Consider the following 13,569-nt stretch of genomic DNA (forward strand, 5'->3'; position numbering starts at 1 on the left):
CTCCAATGCTTGTCCTTATCATCCATGCTAGGTCCATCATTCCTAAGAGTAACAAACACATCTGATTTAGGCAGCATCATATTCTCATGTATATGATGAATAGTTCCAAGAAACGAAAGTACCTAATAGTTAAGTTGTTTGGCACGAGCTTGAGTGATTGGTCCTTGTATTTGTGTGGCTGTAGGTACAGCGGTTGTATCAACAGATGGGATGTCCTCATCATGCTCCCCTTCTTGAATTGATGTCGTACTCGACGCAAGGTCATCTTCTTCATAAAAGTAAGGGTTCAAATCTGCAATGTTAAATGTAAGACTAACCGGACTCAATTCTGCAGGAAGCTCAAGTTTATATGCATTATCATTTATTTTCTCTAACACCTTAAAAGTACCAGCAGCACGTGGCATTAGCTTAGACTTGCGCAATTGAGGAAAATGATCTTTGCGCAAATGCAACCAAACAAGATCACCAACATCAAACACAACATGCTTTCTTCCTCTATCCCCAGCAATTTTATACTTAGCATTCATGTGTTCTATGTTGTCTTTAGTAGTCTCATGCAATTTTAATATCAATTCAGCATGTTGTGTAGCATCCAAATTATTTTGCACCAAAGATGGTAAAGGCAATAAATCAATACGTGCACGTGAAACAAAACCATACACAATCTCAAATGGGCATATCTTAGTGGTAGAATGCAGCGAACGATTGTAAGCAAATTCAATGTGAGGTAAACATTCTTCCCACAATCTTAAGTTCTTCTTCAAAACAGCCCGCAGCATAGTAGGCAATGTTCTATTTACTACTTTAGTTTGTCCATCAGTTTAGGGATGACATGTAGTACTAAACAACAATTTAGTCCCCAACTTAGCCCATAAACATCTCCAAAAATGGCTAAGAAACTTAGTATCACGATCAGAAACAATAGTATTTGGCAAACCATGTAAACAAACAATTTCACGAAAGAACAAATCAGCAACATGTGTAGCATCATCAGTCTTGTGACATGGAATAAAGTGTGTCATCTTAGAAAACCGATCCACAAGAACAAAAATACTATCTCTCCCCTTCTGTGTATGAGGAAATCTCAAAACAAAATCCATAGAAATATCCTCCCAAGATACACTAGGAACAGGAAGAGACATATATAAACCATGTGGATTAAGTCGAGACTTAGCTTTTTGACATGTAATGCAGCGTGCCACAAATCTCTCAACATCTCGACGCATACATGGCCAAAAGAAGTGTGCAGCAAGTACATCCTCCGTCTTCTTCACACCAAAGTGACACATCAATCCTCCTCCATGTGCCTCCTGCAACAACAAAAGACGAACGGAACTATCTGGGATGCATAACTTGTTAGCACGGAACATAAATCCAACATTGAGGACGAATTTGTTCCATGTTCTACCATCTCTACAATTTAGCAACACATTTTTAAAATCAGCATCATGCAAGTATTGTTCCTTTATAGTTTCTAATCCAAAAATCTTGAAGTCAAGTTGAGATAGCATAGTATAACGGCGCGACAAAGCATCAACAATAACATTATCTTTACCATTTTTGTGTTTGATAACATAAGGAAAATACTCAATAAATTCAACCCACTTTGCATGGAGGCGATTCAACTTAGGTTGACTACGAATATGCTTCAAAGATTCATGATCAGAATGTATAACAAATTATTTAGGCCATAAATAATGTTGCCAAGTTTCTAATGTCCGAGCCAGCAGATATAATTATTTATCATAAGTAGAATAGTTCAGACAAGGCCCACTCAATTTCTCACTAAAATATGCAACAGGTTTGCCCTCTTGTAACAACACATCTCCCAAACCAATTCCACTAGCATCACATTCAAGTTCAAAAGTCTTATTGAAATCAGGAAGTTGGAGTAATGGAGCATGTGTTAACTTATCTTTCAGTATCATGAAGGCGTCTTGTTGTGCATCGCCCCACCCAAAGGGCACATATTTCTTGGTAAGCTCATTCAGTGGCGCAGCAATGGATCCAAAATCTTTCACAAAGCACCTATAAAAATCAGTGAGGCCAAGAAAACTCCTCACTTGCGTGACCGTCTTGGGCTGCGGCCAACTCTCAATTGCCTCAATCTTGGCTGGATCAACTTCCCCTGCGCTGTAACAACATAGCGAAGAAACGCAACTCGATTGGTGCAAAAGGTGCACTTATCAAGATTACTGTGGTGCCTCGGACTAGCTGTCTGAAACACCCGTTATGCATACACATTCACGATCCCATGATCAGTGTGTCGTGAAGGCATAACCGAACTGGTGTCAAATACATCATCCATTACAGTACCGAATAAAAAGATTACAACAGGTCACATGACCAATACTTACATACGAGCCGCAATGGCAGGCGATCAACAATCACACATCGGAAATACTTCAGACGAAAGCGTTCGCATGGCCCAAGTCATGCCATAACCCTACAGGCAACTGACTGGGAAGACGTTCCTAGCTCGCATAGACGTCGTCGACTCCTTCTTCATATGTCGGATTCCACCAAGTCTGGCCAAGTAAATAGCCAGGGACAAAGCCATGAGTACATTATGAATTGTACTCGCAAACCACCTTAGAGAGAAGTAAAGGATATGCAATTTGGCAGTAGCAAGGAACAAGCACTATACTAGGGCGACAAGGAGCGAGAGGTAGTTCCTCTCAAGAGTATGACATCTCTAAATATTTGTTGAAAAAAAATCTTTTTTGTAAACAATTTTCATTTGAAGACTAATAGGTAAGGAGGACCCATTTCATTTCCGGCCATCGGAGTGACCAAAACAATTTCAACTTTCCACCGTACCTCTCAGGTACATCTCCACCAGTCTCACTGGTATCTTTCCGTACCTCCCAGGGACATTTCCAAAACCTTTTTGGAAAACACTTTTGTAAAACAAAACTTTCCTTTAATGCCAAGCAGCTTCCATTCCCACGTCCATAACCGCGGACACGGCTATTCGAATAGATTTACACTCTGCAGAGGTTGTACACTTTCCCCACAAGATCCGAATACTCATCGTGTGGGCATCATCCCTGCATAACAACATATGCCACGACAAGCACCCGATCGTAGTTTTTCGATTGCTCGCCTTAGCCTAAGACATGCCGCCTAGAGTTGTACCTCCCAACACCAGAGTCCGAGGGGTCGTTTACCCAGGAGTAGCAAATTCCCCGACCAGCTCGACCCTCCGGAATGCCGCGACCAACTGCGGGGCATTATTCAATGGGAGCTCATAGGTTGTACCCCTGCCATCGATACGTAATGGAAAGGCGTCCTCGGTTCGTCGGGGAGGCCACGGTCGATAGGTGTCCATGCTCGGACTACCCCTTACACTTGCAGGACCCAAACTAAGGCGAGACAAACTACTACGCTACGCCCCGTCCCACTAAAGGGTAATGTGGTTGTACTGGCTAGGTCCGGTTCAGGTACTCAGTCACCAAAGGTTTTCGAAAACATTTTTATCTCCACTTGCCTCCAGCAACTTTCTTCCCAAAAACCTTTTCCTTTTCATAAGCTCACACTTGGGCAGGGCTACCCCATTCCAAGGTTTCCGAAACACTTCTTTTCTTGAAAACATTTTCATAAAGCCTTTTTTTTAGAGGGCTCCCAACCTATAGTCCAACTTTTCTTTGAAAAGCGGCGACAAGAATGATAAGGTGCTAAGCACCATATCTCTAGCAAGTGTTGGATCAGTAGGTATCACGAGGGCTGCACCCGTAAGGGTGGAATAATAAAACACCGAGTGGTAGGACCACTCACATAAAGAAATAAAACATGCAATTTATAAAAGTGCTAATAATGCAAGAGTAAGATAATTAGGATGAGATATGCATCAAGAGGTGGCTTGCCTTGGTTGGCTATTTGTCCCTGGACTTCATCTTCACGAACCATCTGCTCTTCCTTCCTCTTCGAAGTCCACACCATGATCCTCTCCTTCCTCTCCGATAGTACTCGCATTCTAGCGTCGCAAAATAAAAGAGAAGACAATCAATCCCTAGGCATAGCAACAAACCTCACAACAACACACAACAGCAAACCACTAAATCAGAGACACTAACACATCAAATAATAACACCTAGGGCAAAATGGTTATTTTTCTAAAAAGACTCTGCCTCACAACAAATCATAATCTACACAATCAAAGGTGACTAATGACCTTTTAAACCACCAGTAGGGGTCTGGTGCCAAGGTTCATTAAAAAGCATTTTAACATAAACAACATAATTTCCCGATGGGTAAAATAAGCACTAGCATCAATTTAACAAACCACTCCAGAATAATGCACACAAAATATTGGTAAAATTCACAGATAGTAAGGCTTGATTTTATAAATCTACAGAAATGGGATTCACTAAATTTGGGTTTTAAAACAATAGATATAATTTTTATAAAACCAGAAATGACTTATGGACCAAATAATTGGCCTAAATATTTATGTGAGTCATAAAAATACTTGAAACATATCTACTGGAAGCTAATAACATGTGAAACTCACATGCACTGGAATTTTTCAAAAATAATCTATTAAATATTTTTAAACATTTGTTTAAGGCAGAAACTAGAGCAAACCATTTCTAAAGAACCCAGACATTAAAGCATAACAAACCAGTAACAAGTATACCAACAGGTAGGTATTAAAAATTGTGATACATCAAAATTGGTTTGGCATTTTTCGGGGCTACAAAATAATTACCACAATTTATATACTTAAAAGGTACTCTGTTTTGGAAATAAAATTCCCAGAAATTAAAGGCAGCTCATAAAAATAATCCCCTTGATCCAGGAGAAGTCTAGCATGATATATAACCCTGGAACTTGGTTTGGTTGCAAAATACCTTTTATTTTCCAAATTAAAAATCACACAAAGCCCTACTGGTCAGATCTAACTTTCTAAGAAGCACAACATCCAGGAACCTTCTGCGAGGGTGTGATATACCAAAATGAAGCTACTAGAGAGTACTATCCAACAAAATTGAGTCTACTGCAAAAAGGTACACATAACTCCCACAAACTAATTTATACCCAAACAGTGACATTTCAGAAACTAAAATATCGTTAAATATATGTAGCATAAAATCCCATTCATGCAACTGTTTTTGGTTAAAATTTTGTTTAGAATCCGTAATAAATTATTGTCAGCTCATTTTGACATCTGAGGAATATTTAGTGAATTAAAAGCTACAGGACAATTTTCAGATATCACACACAGTAAAATATAAAGGAAGGGATTCTGGGCCGAAATGCTGGCTCGGCCAGATCTGGCCCAAACCTTCTGCGGGCACGCGGGAGCGGGGAGGGTTTCAAAACGGCCCGAACGGGACCCGCAGGCCTGCTGCCATGCATGCGGCCGGGCATGCAACCGTCGGCTGGCGATCCAACGGGCCACGATCGTTTCTTCCGTGACGACGGAAGAACGGCGGCGCGGCCGTGTCTGGCGACGCAGGGAATCGAGGAAGGAAGCGAGCTCACCCTGGGAGGTCTGGGACGCCGGAGAGATGGATGTGCTGCGGAGGAGCTCGACGCTGCTCGGATAGCGACGCATGCATGCATGCATGGTCTCCCGGACGTCGGCTGGGACGCAAGCGAGCGCGTCGGAGACGCCCGCACGGACGAGGCCGACGGCGGGGGCGGACGGGGGCCTGCAGCGCGGTGCTTGACGGGACGGAGACCACCAGGGAAGGTGCGGCGAAGCTCGGCACTGCGGTCTTGCGGGAAGTGCTCCGGGGCTGGTGCGCTGTCGTGCGCGAGCGCGGCGTCGCAGACATGGCGGCACGGAGCTGCAGGTGTGCGCTCGATGCAGCCATGCAGGCGACCGGGAGCTCACCAGGGTTGGCTCTGAGGCGAGGACGGCGACGCAGGGAGTGGAGGCGATCAGGGCAGCGCATGGGCGCGACGCGCGTGTGCCGACGGGCGCCCAGACGCCGACACGGACAGCGTGATACGGCCAACAGCGCCGCGGACGAAGTGACGAATCCCGACGACGCCGGCCTCCTGACGATCTAGGCAGAGAAAACGGAGGAGTTAAACCATCGAGAGGTTGCAGTGATAGGGAAAAGAGAGGGTGCGGAGAAAAATATGCAGCCATCGTCATCAACGAAGGATGAACGGACGAGCTCCGGCCAGCTCGGTATGGTTCGTCGGCGACGAGGGAAACCAGCAGGCACTACACCACGTACCTGGACTGCAGGCATTAAAAAGTGCCGGCAAAGGCATCAAAAGTGCCGGCAAAGATTTTTCAAGGCATAAAAAAAAGTGCTGCATTTACTGCTGTCGTAGAAAACCTTTGCCGGCACTTTTTCAAAAATGCCGCTAAAAATATTCCTGGCATCTGTAAAAGTGCCAGCATTTCTATTACTGGCATCTAAAAAAGTGCCGCCAAACCTTACTCTGGCATCTACAGAAGTGCCGGCATTTCTATTACTGGCATCTAAAAAAGTGCCACTAAATCTTTTTATGGCATTTTCTGATGTGCCGCCATAGAATTTTGTTGGCACATATTTAAAGTGCCAGTAAATACAAATGCAGGCTATTTTTGAATCTGCCACTATTTCCTTTTCAGGCACTTTAAAAAGTGCCAGGAATTTGTAACCAAGGCATTTTTATAAATGCCAGCAAATAGAATTCAAGGCAGAATCTAGTGCTTCCAAATGGACCTAGAGGAACATTTCTGCAGCAAACAGTTTCCAACTAATGACAATTATTCAAGCAATATGTTCCAGCATATTACAACATGTTCTGCAACAAATAATACACTGCAATGGCAAGTACCAACATGTTCTGCAAGCAACATGTTCCAGCAGCACAAATAAAGGCAAATCTGAACATGTTCTAGCAGCAGTTGCCTGCAAATCCAACATATGCAATAGTACACTATAAAGGCAAATCTGAACATGGTCTGCAACCAACATATCCAGCAGTACACTATAAAGGCAAATCTCAACATGATCTCATCGTTGCAAGACACAATGACATATCCAGACAATCTAACTTACAAAATCTTGAATCAAACATATCCAGACAATCACATAACATGCTGATTTTATCCGGGCCTAGAGACATAATCTTCGAAATCAACCTCGGTCACTCAATATCATTTTAGAAGTACATACCTGAAGATAAAAGGACAGTTAAGCAAACAGAAACATACCTCAGAAAGTATCATGCAACAATTTTTCAATAGTTAAGAACTACAACCACAAAATAAACATGAACCAGATTCAAATAATTATGCATGAGTAGCATCTAGATGAGACGCAACACAAACATATAGATGAAGAAAAAAGCATTCCTTTCATGCTCTTTCAAAGCAAAGGCAATCAACTGAAATTCTTTGCTACCACACCAATCCCAGGATATCCTACCACACAAATCGTCAAAATAGGCCCAGCAAACTATGAAGACTGGAGAAGCAGTAGATGGATACTCGAATGCTTTTCAGAGATCGTATATCAAAAACTCTTCAGAAGCGAGGTCAAACTAAGACCATATTTTAGGCAGCCAATGTTCATGATAATAATTCTGAAAGACTATTTACTGTAGGTCTCGATCAAAATACCATGCATCATAATATTGGAGTTCAGTTTTAAGTAAGACATCCTACCTTTGATTTGTTCTTCAATAAAAGACTTCCCAATTTCCACAAATAAGGGATCGGATGCCTCAAGAATATATGTGCAACACCACCGTGGGTTGCTGTCAACTGTACACCTTAATATCACAGAAGAGAATAAAATAAGCGAAATAGCAACACGAAGGGTAACAAGTAAGGGTAACATGGTGAACTATTGTGCTCGAATGAATGCAATATTCATTCCTAGTGCCTGAATCGGAGTAAACAATAGCAACACGAAATATAATGTAGCACAAACAGTAGAGGAAAGTGTCTTTTGAAACTCATAAATGTCCAAATAGTAGGTCACTCGAGCCCAAGAGCCAAAAATCTCCACCCAAATAGTAGGACATAATAATAGTATAATGTTGATACTAGCATAAACAAATACAGCAGAATACTTGGATAAAGCAGAACCAGGAATATGACAAGGAAATACAACTTCCCCCTAGCCCCACATATCATCCTAAGTGTGTTTCCATATTTTAAGCAAATTAGGAAACGGTGCAATCAGTAATTAGCACGGTTCGTTTGGCATGGTCTCTAAAACAGTGTGTTTACCATTAGTTTGTTTCACTAAAACAGTACGAACATATAAGCTACTTTCAAGTTTGAGACATTAGTGCCACTTTACTGTCAACAGTCATATATATTGTCGGAAAGATTGATAGTCAAAGATTGAAAGGCGGGCATGGTGCAGCGGTAGAGCCTCACCGCCTGTGACCGTGAGGCCCCAGGTTCGAGTCGCGGTCTCCTCACATTGCACTTCGTGAGGGTAAGGCTTGCCACTAACATCTTCCCCAGACCCCGCACAGTGCGGGAGCTCTTAGCACTGGGTACGTCCTTTTACTGATAGTTAAAGATTACAAAGCTCCAATTTCGAATATGGGGGCACCTTATAATCTTATATACATTATCACCACAGGGCTATCATATATAATTTGAAACTGGGAAAGAGGCAAATACTTCTATTTTGAAAATTGGGGTATAGATAAGACGCATACAGAAATAAAGAAACAATTTGACAGTTTAAACTTTTTAGCGTGAATGTGCTATATTAACGCCGAAACAGTATCTCTGTTTCACTGTTACCTACTCCCTCTGTTCATTAATATAAGACACTTAAGTTATTTTAAAGTGGACTAGATATGAACCAAAACCTACACATTAAAAATAGACTAGATACAAACTAAAGTGAGCGAATCTATAAAAGAGCTAAAACGTCTTATAAAAGAGAACGGAGGGAGTATTTGTCTGCATTAAAAATGGCTTCCTATGCTTGGTTTTTGAGCAATAAGGCAAAAAAGGTGAGGTGACTGATAAGCTAAAAAAAAGTAGAAAGTAACACCAGCCATAAATAATGTGGAATTAGTTTGATAAACTCGCTAAACAAAGTCCTACCGGCTTTGTTAGGAACCACAAAGTTCAGATGTTAAGCACTGTACTATTACTCTTAAACAAAGGTGCATCAACTAATTCAGACATTTGGCCAAACTCATGGTTCCTTGGGCTCTCACTCTTCTCCTAAGAATCTGAACCTAGATAATGAAGTACATCTAGTACTCTGAGCACTAACATGTTTCTGTTGTTGCTGAAATTCGAATTTGATGTCCCAGTTTGGCAGGGATCAGTGGAGATGGACATGCCAGCAATAGATGTATTCACAAAGTGACCAGGTTGGTACTCTGCTAGAATAAGAGACTCAGAGTAACATTTAGAAACGCACTTGTACAGGAAAGGATTAACCTTAGTACATAAATATACTAGCCTAAGAACCTCAAACAACCAAAGCCTAGATGCAAATACAACCAGAGTATCGCAAAGCTCATAAAGGAAAAAGAAGAGAAACCCGACATCTTACCTAAACATCATATATATCTTATACGACATATCAATATGCATACAAGAATACCAACATAGTAATGGAGATACTAGCAAAAAACCAGAATTGTAACGAAAAGCATTGTTTAACCCTCGAACTACCAAAACATGTGAGAACCAATTTCCCTTTTACCTTACAAATCGTTATGCATATAATTTCTAATATGGGAGTATATCATATAAATTATATGGGGGATTAACAGAGGCATCATGCCTCCAAGCATAACCTAGCTGTCAGACATACATTTGCAGTTACCAGAGAGTGGGTACCTCGATTATACTCTGTATAGGAAAGAACAAGACACAATAAAAATGCGTCTTGGGGGTTAGAAGGGCCTAAATAAACGTTTGTTTCCACAACAGCAAGCAAATAATAATCATTGGCACAAATTAGAACCTGTTACATATTCAACTACGAAAAATCTAAGCTAATACAAAACTTGACATCAGGAAAATGGATACGAACTTAGACTGCCGAAGTCCCAAAATTGAAGGGTAAAGTTCTCTAGACAGGCATGTGAGCTTACAGTATCTGCTGGAGTTGAATCCTTGTGAACTTGATTGTTATGAATTCCTTTGAGCATCTTGAGCAACATTTCTATCTATATCGCTAGAACTTTAATCCCTGTAGTTGTATAAAAGGGTTAATACCACGCCATAAGAAAAAAAATTTGGAAACAAACTTTACTAAGTGGAGACCAAATATCTGGCTGTATAAGGAACAAGAGGAAAAACCGGCAAGTAACTTTACTGAACATAAGAAGCAAGGTAATAAGATAAAAACATGTATATAGATGACGATGCAAGCAATCTGCATACAAAAGACACATTTGTCCTTTTAGGTTACAACGTACATCAACAAAAATTAATAAGAGTAGTAACGGAGCATGCCACAACATAATAAAATATAACGTATTCTCAACAGATTGTGAGTATGAAATGTACCAGCCATGACAACATTGTTTCAAAAGCTTTATTCACAAAACCGTAGATAGTTCAATCATCCAAATATGCAGATGTGGAAGCATTTCTCAGCTCGAATTGGGCATCCAAAGAATTTTCCCCACTTCAGCGCTTGAGTTGGGCATTTAGGCAATACCACAAACACGTTGTGTACAAGTAGCCTAACGACCATTCAGTTTAATCAAACACAGCAATAAGTTTACCTGGAGAAAGGAAGAAGGGGATATGTGGACGGGTCGAGTTCACTACCTGGAGCTCGGGGATGGACACTATCTCCACGCGGGCGACGAGTCGACGACGGTGTAGAGTGTAGACGCCGCTGCTGAAGCCGCCCCTTCCTCCAAGTACGGGAGGCCACGCCAGCACCACCGGAGCCGCACCACGGCAGCATTGGAGCGGCACCACCGCACGAGGAGCACCAGCACCACCGCAGCAGCCACCCACGTGCATGCCGCTGTCGCATCGAAGGCAGAGGTGGCTAGGGTTAGCACATGCAGCGCGGGGTGTTGGGATCGACGATTCGCTGCCGTATGTACGAGACGGGGGAGAAAGGCGCAGCCAGTCAGTGCTCGGCGGTGGGCGAGATGGCCAGAATGACCGGCGACGACATCGGTGGAGAAGGTGGCGCAGATCATATCCATATGACTACCCCGGCCACCCACGTCAGGAAGACGACGGAGTGGTGGCCCAAAAGACGGGGGCGCGGCGAGCCTGACGCGGACGGCGGAGGACCCGCGGTGGTGGTGGACGGGCACGCCGCCTCCCTTCCCTCCCGCGGTCGGCGGAGGACCAGCGGTGGTGGCGAACGGGGTTTGGGGGCGGACGACGGACGACGGAGGAGTGGGAGCACAGGGGCGCATTTGGGAAGGGGAACGAAGGCAGATCTTCTCTTTCGGCTATTTACTGAAAGGTCCCTGTGTTTCTCAGTTAAGCACTCTAAGGCTTTTCTGAAACTCTGCAATAAATTAACGTAGAACTTTGGCGGCATCCAACAAAGTGCCGCTAATCATCTAAGCTTTGCCGGCACTTTAGATACTGCCGCTAATTCCTAGCTATGCCGGCACTTGATACTGCCGTTAATCACCAAAACTTTGGCGGCACTTCAGAGAATGCCGCTAATCACCAAACTTTTACCTGTGCTTGCCCAGCTTTAGTGGCATTTAAAAAAAAAACGCCGGTAATTAGGTAACCATTAGTGGCACTAACTAAAATATGCCGCCTAAACCTACCATTAACGGCACATTGGAAAAATGCCAGCAGCAAAGTGCCGTAAATTGGTATACGTGACATAGTGAGGGATTTAACCCCCTGCGGTTGATGTGAGGTGCAGAGAGAGGTGTGAGGGGGTGGAGTGAGACAGGGAAAGGTCGAGAAGGACTCGGGTTCGGTTTAAAAGGGAAGGATGCCGGTGTACCGTGGATGAGGAGCACGCGGTCAAGAGCGAGCTGTGCTCGGAGGAGATTGGGCAAAGCAGCGGTGGAGTCTATCGCAGCATCCAGAGGCGGGTCCAGCTCGACCGAAAGTGGGGAGAAGCGCATGCTGAGCTTGTCGGGACGAGACGACGTCCATGCGTTCGCGAAGGTGTTCGATGAGTAAAGCGAGACGGTGAGGGGACGAGGGTGGCATATGACGATTTAATTACGGCCATGGATCAGTGCTACATCGTCCTAGGGCTTGGGGCTTCTGTAGGTGCAGCGACGCTCTGGGAACGAATCGACGTACCCAGAGGTGGTGATCACGGGCATGTCGAGCAAGGGCGACGCTGCTGTGGAGCCTGGGCTGCCTCGGGAGCGTGCATTATGCAGAGAGGGTGGAGAGGACGTCTCCCTGGCGCAGCCTAAGGTGCTGGTGTGGTCATTTCCTTGGCAGCTTCCTTTTGGTGTCCACCGTGGGCAAGGGAAGGGGAGGGGCGCCTAGGGTTAGCTGGGAAGGCTTCAGCGATGTTCAAGGGTGGTAGGGGTTCTGTAGCTCGTGTTGGTACTGGAGCAAAAGAGAGAGATGGGCTGCAGCAAGGATCCTACCAAGATCTTGTGAGAGGCATGCACCCCGGCCTCTCTCTCTCTTTCTCAAATTTCTCCAAGGGGAAACGGCCAAAAGGGGTACTGTAGCAGCAGCTAGGCTGAGTGGAGACAAAGGCATAAGGTCACATGCATGTAAAAAGATACATAGCCGGCCACCTCACTTGCTCATGCCAAAAGTATACCAAGGTTTTGTCAAAATGAACCATGTAGATGAGCTAGATGGTGGGGGAAGATGAGGACAAGTCACAAGTTTTGATTTGGGAAATGATTAAAAGATTATTAAAGAAATAGTGATGGAAATATATTTATTGATGCCGTGGAGGAGAAATGACCATCTAAGCAAGATTATGGCTAGGTATATGGGATGGTGGTGTTGAATGGATCAAAGAGATACATATATGGTGCACAAGGGTATTTTAAAAAGGGCTCAAGATAAGTAATTTGGATCACTACCTATGGCTATGGAATTTTTGAAATAAGATTTATTTGAAAAGTATTTTGAAAATATTGAGAATAACTAGGTAGTGCAAGAATTTCAAAATGCTCTACTTGCATTACTAGGCAAAGTAAGTTTTCTAACATTTTAAAATAAGCAAGAAGTGGTGCAAGTACCATAACATGCATTTTGTCCAAAAGAAGATAAAACCAAGAAGATAATTATATAGAAATTATTTTTGGGTGGAAATAAGGTGATATGAAATACCACACACATTTCCCATTTTATTTGATAAAATATTTTGAAAAGCTTTGATAAAACTAGGAATAGTTTTGTTTTTAAAACTAGAGAGAAAAATAAATCGGGTTTTGGAATTTTGATTAAAATAAGAATAAGAATAAATTTGGGAAATAAGATCTCAAGGGTAGTTGATTACTACATAATGTAATAATCATTTGCACACTTGGTTTGGTGAAGATCTAACTTGAATTTAATGGAAACAAAAGAATAGAGTGGGAAAAGGGATCTAGAGTTAACGCATTGGATAGGGTATAAGAAACAGATGAAAATATTGGTTGCAAAGATAGCATGAGACCTGCAAGACGTTGGAGTTGTAGAGAGAGTTGCCTAGATGAGATCTC

At 42.9% G+C, this 13,569-nt stretch overlaps 1 long non-coding RNA gene across 2 annotated transcripts; it reads right to left on the reverse strand.

Moving 5' to 3' along the window:
• Positions 1-6,682: 6,682 nt before the first annotated feature.
• On the reverse strand, positions 6,683-11,596 carry LOC127299509 (uncharacterized). Of its 2 annotated transcripts, XR_007850472.2 has the most exons (5): positions 10,721-11,596; positions 10,454-10,632; positions 10,036-10,133; positions 7,619-7,725; positions 6,683-7,127 (listed from the first exon to the last, which is right to left on the reverse strand). It is a non-coding gene; the product is annotated as an uncharacterized lncRNA (long non-coding RNA). The 2 variants fall into 2 exon arrangements; XR_007850473.2 differs by lacking the exon at positions 10,454-10,632 and having other exon boundaries at positions 10,721-11,588.
• Positions 11,597-13,569: the final 1,973 nt, after the last annotated feature.

Source organism: Lolium perenne, chromosome 5 (assembly GCF_019359855.2).
Source record: "Lolium perenne isolate Kyuss_39 chromosome 5, Kyuss_2.0, whole genome shotgun sequence".
NCBI lineage: Eukaryota > Viridiplantae > Streptophyta > Magnoliopsida > Poales > Poaceae > Lolium > Lolium perenne.